This window comes from Meriones unguiculatus, chromosome 6, assembly GCF_030254825.1.
Source record: "Meriones unguiculatus strain TT.TT164.6M chromosome 6, Bangor_MerUng_6.1, whole genome shotgun sequence".
In the NCBI taxonomy this organism is placed as follows: Eukaryota; Metazoa; Chordata; class Mammalia; order Rodentia; family Muridae; genus Meriones; species Meriones unguiculatus.
Genome location: NC_083354.1, coordinates 64,063,024 through 64,071,409, shown reverse-complemented (window position 1 = coordinate 64,071,409; position 8,386 = coordinate 64,063,024). Strand labels below are relative to the sequence as shown.

The 8,386-nt window shown below is 42.8% G+C and overlaps 1 pseudogene; it reads left to right on the top strand.

Moving 5' to 3' along the window:
• Positions 1 to 388: 388 nt before the first annotated feature.
• The window catches only part of LOC132654867 (baculoviral IAP repeat-containing protein 1b-like), a 32,620-nt pseudogene continuing 24,622 nt past the window's right edge, over positions 389 to 8,386 (top strand).

Below are 8,386 nucleotides of genomic sequence, written 5' to 3'. Positions count from 1 at the left end.
GCAAACAGTCAAACTGAAGGACACTTGCAAGGCTCCATGAATGGAGCCAGCTCTCTGTGTCTAGTTCACTGCCAGTCCTCAAGGCCTAGCCCATTGCTTGACACACAGGTAAGTGCTTAGCAAATATTTGTTGATTGAGTGAGTGAATATTGATGTTTCATAGTTTTTCAAGCAACTTCTGTCTTTCACAAGTGGAGATCAGATAGCAACATACAAAAGTTGCTGGTCTTCTACCTACCATGTGGGTCCTGGGGAACAAACTGAAATCATTGGGCCTGTGGCAAGCCTCTTTACCCACTGAGCCATCTTCCTGGCTCAGAGACACAACCCTTTATAATAAAGGTATTGCAGACACCAAAATCATCTGCGTTCCTGTCTCATTTAGAAAATGGCATCCCAGGGAGAAGCCTGCGAGGAGAGAATTTATGAGTTTGATGATGATTTGGCCTCTGAGTGCTCTGCTCTTCTCAGTGTGGACGCACTTCGGATCTTAAAGAGACAGCATGAAGAAGAGCACAAAGAACGAATGAAGATGAAGAAAGGTTTTAACTCACAGATGTGCAGTGAAGCCAGAAGATTAAAGACTTTTGTTACCTATGAGTCATTCAAATCATGGACGTCTCAGGACATGGCAGCTGCTGGGTTTTACCATACCGGGGTGAAACTTGGGGTGCAGTGCTTTTGCTGTAGCTTAATCTTCTTTAGCACCAGACTCAAGAACCTTCCTATAGAAATCCACAAGAAATTACGTCCAGAATGTGAGTTCCTGTTGGGCAAAGATGTCGGTAACATTGGCAAGTATGACATAAGGGTGAAGAGTCCAGAGAAGATGCTGAGAGGCGGCAAAGCACAGTACCAAGAAGAGGAGGCCAGGCTGGAGTCCTTTGAGAAGTGGCCTTTTTATGCCCATGGGACCTTGCCACGTGTACTCTCCGCAGCTGGCTTTGTCTTTACAGGTAACTGGGTCTCATTTTGTGAGGTGTTTCTATAAAAATTTAGTTTCCAAACTAATCAAGAGGAAGGACTCTGAACCATCTCTCCAACCTTTCTTTTCTTTTCCTCCTTCTCTTCTTCCTTTTTACACTTTCTCTTCTGTTCTTGTTCTTGTTCTTCTTGGACTTGGTCTTCTTATTGTTCTCCTTTTTCTTCTTGTTCTTATCCCTGTTGTTCTTGGTCTTCAACTTCTTCATCTTCTTGTTCTTCTTGTTGTTTTTATTTTTCTCTTCTTCCTCCTCTTTTTTTTCTCCTTGTTCTCCTCCTTCTTTGTCTCCTCCTCCTTTTTCTCCTCCTTCTGTTTCCTTTTCTTCTCCTCATCCACATTCTTCTTATTCTTGTTGTTCTTCTTCCTCTTTCTTTCTCCTCCTTCTCTTCTTCCTCCTCCTTCTTTTACTACTTCTTCTTAATCATTCCTTATTTGTTAATTGTATATTAAAGATCTAGTTCATTAAACTTTAATAATTTTACTTCCGCTATAATTTACTTTAGTGTAGCATTATTAACTTGCCAAATATGTATAAAATAAAAGGTTTTCTGTAAATATGGACACATTTCTGTAAATGTGGGCCTAGAAATATATTAACTGAAGGTTGAGGTGTAGCTCATTACTTGAGGCCTAACTGAGGATGTGAAAGGCCATTGGTTTAGTCCCAGCACTGGAAAACAGAATAAGAAGACTCCAGAAAACACTAGCTCCATTCATAAGGACCTGAAAATGGATTATGAGATAGCTTAAATCCACTTTCTTCTCATTTCACAAATATTACTATTTATATGTTTCCTTGATTAATTTAATTTCTATAGTTTTGGAAGGGTTTGTTTTTACTTATTTAACTCTCATCCATGAGGCAAACTATCCTCAAGAAGACTACAATTTGAAATGCCTCAGCCACACACAGGTGTTAGGACAGATGTGGATGACAATTACAACAGGATCTGTGGGTGTTGAGTACCTGCTTATGCTATACAAGGATTGAACACTAATTCTAATTCACTCAGTTTGCCCTTTCCCCGTGTTTGATAGTTGAGTTCACTGAGGCTCAGAGAATTAGAGAACTGTGCCTTTATTTCCATAGAGGTGACATGGCAAAGCTAACTCTTAGACCTTCTGACAGCATTATTCCAGGTAGTTCTAGCTTTTGCCTACTTCTCCATCACTTTGGTCCTGAAAGCTAAAGAGCAGCTTCTATGTGTAAGAAACTGGCATGTTGAGGGCTAAGTCTATGGAGGATGGCCATGGCTGGGAAATGTAGGTCCAGAGCTTAGAACGGGGTCATTTAGGGCAGTGGGATGTGGCCAGGGATTCAGCCAGAGGGGACATGGAAGAGCAAGCATGCTGGGGTCTGTGTTGCTCTGGTTCAGTATGATCAGCTCCAAGACACACCTGGTGCCATCGCTTCCCTGCATCTGTAGGTGAAAGGGACACTGTGCAGTGCTTCTCCTGTGGTGGATGCCTGGGAAACTGGGAAGAAGGAGACCATCCCTGGAAGGAGCATGCCAAGTGGTTCCCCAAGTAAGTTTCAAACGCTTGTTTCTTAAAGATTTCAGCTTTTATTTCTGTTTCTGTTGCTTGATATTTAGCAAAATAAAACTGGAGATAAAAGAACAACCTTGTTGGAGTACCACATGAGTTCTGATCTTTCTCCTGTTCAATATGGGGTCACCCTAGAAATTTTCAAGCAAGGAAATCTGGTCACATAGTGAAAAGCTTGAATCATATCAACTTAAATGGTCCTTTTCTCTTTTGTGTTATTTTGCTTTTTATCTTTTCATTTTCATATTTCCTGTGTAGTATGTTGGTGCATGTAGACTGTGTTAATAAGTGTGGTGTGTTGGTGTGTAGTGTACATATGTGCCCTTGTGCATTCCTGTGGAGGTCACATGCTAACCTAGCCCACCTTCTCATCATTCTTCACCTTATCTTTTGAGACAAGCCACATGGGATCCATCTGTCCACATCTCTCCGGGGTTAGGATTAGTGACATGGTGGCCTGGTCCCTGCTTTTATATGGGCAACACAGATTCTAACTCAGGGCCTTAAGCCTAAGCTAAGGTACTTTACCTGCTGAGACAATCCCCAGACCCAATTGTTTACTTCAGTTTTAATATTTGGGACATTGAGGATGTGCATTAGTGCAGGCACCCTCGAGGACTTACTGAGAGGCAGCCCCTGCAGAGGGCATGGGCTGACAGTTGGGGTGCAGTTTTCTCAGAGGGAGAGCTGCATGATTGGAGAGGTTCTTCTGAGCAAGGCTCCCTTCCCATGTCTCAGTTCCTCATGAGTCAAAATACACCTCTGTGTGTAACTGCAGTTCTGTGGTTGAGCAGGGTCTGTGGTAAGAGTGACCCTGAGAAGCTTCCATTTCACTGATGTTGGCACTGCATCAAAGTTTACAAGATCAATAGAAATCAAACCAAAATTAAAGGACTGCTTTGCTCAAATTCCGCTGCTCGAATGAAAATTCACTTCAGTTTGGGAAGACCTTAAGTTGTAGGCCACAGATAGAGGTATATCCTATAAGTCAGCCAATCAGGCAGTAACTTGAATTTCTTTCCCCAGGGAGAACATTTTATGAATTCCTGGGTCAGAAGAGAATTACCCATGGTATCAGGTAAAACCTCAAGCACATTCCAATGGCTTTGCTTGTTTCTTTTTTTTTTGTGTTCTCATTCTCTCTCTCTCTCTCATGCTCAAATGTGTGTGTGTGTGTGTGTGTGTGTTGTGTGTGCCACATGTATACACGTGCTTTTGGAAGATAAACAAGAGCGTCAGATCCCTTGGAGACAGAGTAACAGGCATTTGTGATGTGAGCTGCCTGATTGTGGGTCTTAGGAGTTAAACTCAGAACTCTTGGAACAGCAGTAAGTGCTCTTAACCACTGAGCCATCTCTCCAGCCCTCATCATCTTTCTTTAAGAATTATTTTCATAAGTTATTTCTGTAATAGTGAATGACTTTGGTTGTTTTGCTTTCTTAAATGGCTCTGTGTGCTGTTAAGAAGTTAAGGAATATCCACATTAGAATGAGACAAGAGGCCTGAGTGTGTTGCTCCCTTGCCTAGCATGAGCAAGTCCTTAGGTTCCATCCCAGCACCCACAGGAAAACAAAACCTGAGTGTTAGGAATCTCGCTGAGTTGGGGAATATCTGTATAGCAAGTAGGACAGGCCCTGAGTTCAGCCCCAGCAGAGGTCAGGTACGTGGGGACAAGGGATAGTGGACATGACAAAAACAATCATAATACAGCAAGAATTCCATGGTCGCCTGAGGCTGCTCATCCCTGGAATTCCTGCTCTTGGAAGGTGGAAGGAGACACTTCTGCCCAGGTAGGACTATGGTAACAGGTTAGAGGCCAGTATGGGCTGCATGAGGTTAGTGCCAAGTGTAGAACTCCATGCCTGTGATCCCAGCACTAAGAAAGCTGAGGCAGAAATAGGATGAGTTTAAGGATGGCTTAGCTTAGCCTACATGGCAATGCATTGTGTCCCACCCCCTAAATAAGCAGGAGGTGAAGGGATGTCTCGGATGTTAAGAACATTTGTTGTTCTTGCCGAGGACTCAGGTTCAGTTTAAAGTGGTAGTAGTTTACAACAATCTGCAACCCCCTCTCACAGGAATCTGACTTCCTCTCTGGCCACCAGAGAGGTCTCCAGGCACACATGTGGTAGACATACAAAAATGTAGGCAAAACACTCACACATGTAGTGAGGATTTTGGTTTCTTTAAAAACACAGACAGTTATAGGAATATGTTTTCATTTTAATCGCAGATGTGAGATCTGGGGCTGCTTTAGATTGTCCCCAGAAGCTGACTCTGATTTGCCTCCTACTTTGGCTTGGGTGTGATTTGGCCAACTGCAGGTAGTTTCTGCATGTGTAAGACTTTTGGAATTCTGGGGACTCTTGAGTGAGTATAGAAATACTAGAGCTGTCAGCGGGGCTGTGGCTGCTGCTCCTCCTGCTATGGTAGAGGCGCTGGCTGCTGCAGCTGCTGCTGGTAGTTGCTGGCTGGTGCTTTTGGGGTTGGTTGCTCTCTGTCACGTGGTTGTGTGCAGAGATGAGTGGAAGAAATTGAATATTGCTCCAAGGAAATCGATGCCCCTAACCAGCAGGAAGTATTCTAACAGTATTGAAGCCCCCTTTCCCCTGTAACCTTCTTTCTCTTTTACCTAGTGTTGGGGGTTTGGAAGGGTGGAAGAAGGGGGCAGAACGGTGGTAGATAAAAGAACCCAATAAAGTACTCAAATGTCTGGCTACACATACATACATACATACTTACAAGCACGCACACGGCATCCTTCTGACTGAAAACACCATTTTCCAATAAGTTGTTAAAATAGCAAACACTATGGAGAAAAGGAGAAGCAGTGTTCTCTAGGTCTTGGGAACGCAGAGCTGTGTCTTTGGCCACATGAGCAAGAGTCTACAAGAAGGGTGACATTGTGGACATAGGAAATGGGTTTCTCAGAAGAAGGCTTGCTCATGAATGCTGCCTTAGCAAAATGAAGAGTCTACAGTGCTGCCCAGCGCACTCTTGTCATTGTTAAATGAGCAGGTTAAAAGAGAAACAGGGAAGGTTGTCCTCAGACTTCCACAGATGTGAGTCCATATATGCAAACGGACTTGCACACACATGAAACACTCCGAATTGTAAGTCTTGAGACAGTTTCCTGATGTAGTGAAAGAAAATGATGAGATAAAGAAGGAAACTAAGGAAAGTCTGAATTGCCAACCTGCTCTTCAGAGTACACAACCAGAAAGCACACTGGTGAGCACTGAGGAAAACAGTATAACCTATTCCCTATGATCTCAGGGCTTAACGAAGTCAAAAGTAAAATACAAAATGTTTCTAAACTCTAAGGTTTTTTCTTAATTAAATTAAAGTATAGTATTCTCTGTGCCAATGAAATACTTAAAGCAAAGGGAAAAAAATCCTAATCCTAGGATGAAATGTGAACACGGGCAGGCTTTCATCTTGAAAAACTTGTCAGACCAAGGTAATGGGAATTTAATTTTCACATGCTCACAGCATGGAGAAGACATGTACCAGTGTCCAGAGACCAGGGTGAGGTAAAAAGTCTAATGGAGACCCCCCATACATGTGGTCATCTCAAAGAGCAAGCTGTCATAACAAATGTTTTTAAGGGAGCCACAGGGGAAATGACCTTTCTCAAATCTTCACAATGATTCTGGAAATAGGAATCTCCTCTCAATAGTGCTCTATCCCAATGCTAGATGACCAGGGGACAGTCTTAAGTTACATTTTAACACACTGACCATGCACAGAAATGAATAGAATGAATGGAATACCCCAGTCTTTGCCCAGCAGTTCTAACATGGTCTTTCTTGTATCTCTTATTTCTTCCTGCTCTTCTAACCACCCTTAATTAGGCTGACACAAGCACACATCATAAGATCATCCCACCTATACACACAACTTACTTGAACTTTGTTATCAAAGCCTGCTCTTCTCGCCCACATCTTTTCTCCAAGCTTACTGCAATGACAGCGTCTTTGCTAATCAAGAAGTGAGGAAGGACACTTTTAAGGACTGGCCCCACGAGTCACCTGTGGCTGTTGAAGCTCTTGTCAAAGCAGGCCTTTTCTACACAGGTCAGTCGGGGTTTTACCCTTTAATTTTACATTTCTATGTGTGAGTGTTGCCTGAATGTAAGTATGGGTGTCACAGGCCTGCCTGGTGCCCTCAGAGGCTAGCCAGGGTGTTGGATCCTGGAACTGGAGATATAGTTGCCGAGAGCCAGCATGTCGTGCTGGAAACAAACCTGACTCCTTTGCAAGAGCAGCCAGTGCTCTTTATGCTGAGCATCTCTTTAGCACCCAAGTCAGAATTTTGTGTCTGACCAGTAGTCTAATCCTGAACTTGCACTTTTCTTTATCTTCATTTGTCATAGATCTCTTTGGGGCCTCATAAGACCTTCAGTTTTCCATAATTCCCTCGTTGTTCAGCCTCTGGGCTTGGGGATCCGGAGGTCACTTCATCCTACAGGCCTATTCCACTGGTACAAAACTCACCACCCAGTCTTACTGCATTGTCTTCTCTTGCCAGCCTTGCCTGAGTTTCACCGATGAAGTGCTCCTATTTCTAGGGGAGGAGAGCTGGCAATAATGTGAGCAGAGACAGGGATTCTTCATAACCTGCCTTGCATACAGGCTCCTAAGTTTGCTCTTCCATCCTGCCCCAGCTACAAGTATATTCTTCCGATTTACTCCGTAAGCAATTGCTTGTTGATTGCCTATGTCTGTGAATGTCCCGTGTTTCCTCATTGTCCAGAACAGACAGAAATCTCTGCTCTCACGGAGCTCCTACTCCAGTTCCTGATGGCAAATATTTCAGGATGATGGTTTGGGACAGGTTTCATCAAAGCACACCGTGCACAGGAACCTTCAGCGACTGTTGCTGACTGTTGCTGACCACCCCACGGAAGGACCAAGAGTCCTGTGTGAACTCTTGCCTCCTGTGCATGGTATTGCCACATAATCCAACTGGAGGAGCAAGCAGGATTTCACCAGTGAAATCTGGAGTCGAATTTGTGAGTTGACAGGTGTATGTGCTGTTGAGGTGACCCCATCTCCTTTTCCTAGGGAAAAAGGACCTTGTCCAGTGTTTTTCCTGTGGAGGATGTATGGAGAAGTGGGAGGAAGGTGACCACCCATTAGCAGACCACACCAAGTTTTTCCCAAAGTGAGCAAAGTGAATTCTCTTGACTTTGAACTCACTTCATCTGTTATTCCCTCACTGTCCAGGTTTGTTATCTGTGGGTAGTGTCTGCTCACTCTCTGGTTCCCACTGCAAAGAATACATCCATGTATCTTCATTTCTTTCCTCACATGAGAGTCTCTCTGTCTAACTAGACATCATAGTTAAATCTTAATTTAGGTTGAGTCAATATGCACACATATTTCTCTATGTAGCTCATGCTACCTTAGAAATGCTATGCAGTCTATGTTCAGCTCCTCAGGTGTGTTTGGTGTGCAGCCAATGCATACCTCAAAGTGTTCTAGATTTATTTAAGTCTAATTATTAAACTTTAAAATGTAAAGTTTTAAATAACTATCTGGTCTTGAGATAGAATGGAAATAACATCCCAAGTCCTTAAAGTATTCTTTAAAAATGTTTTGTTAGTGTATGTTAATTATATAAAATAATGACATTTTAATATATGTACATTTATGACCTTTACACACAAAAGTATATATATTACAGTGTATGACAATCATGTCACCACCATCCTTCCATTTATCTTCTCTTATCTCCCTCTGTCTCCACTTAATCCTCTTCTTTCTAAAATCATGTTTTAGAGCAGCCCAGGGCTACATATCAAAACTTTTATTCAACTTAAATAAATAAATAAATCATACATACATAGAATAT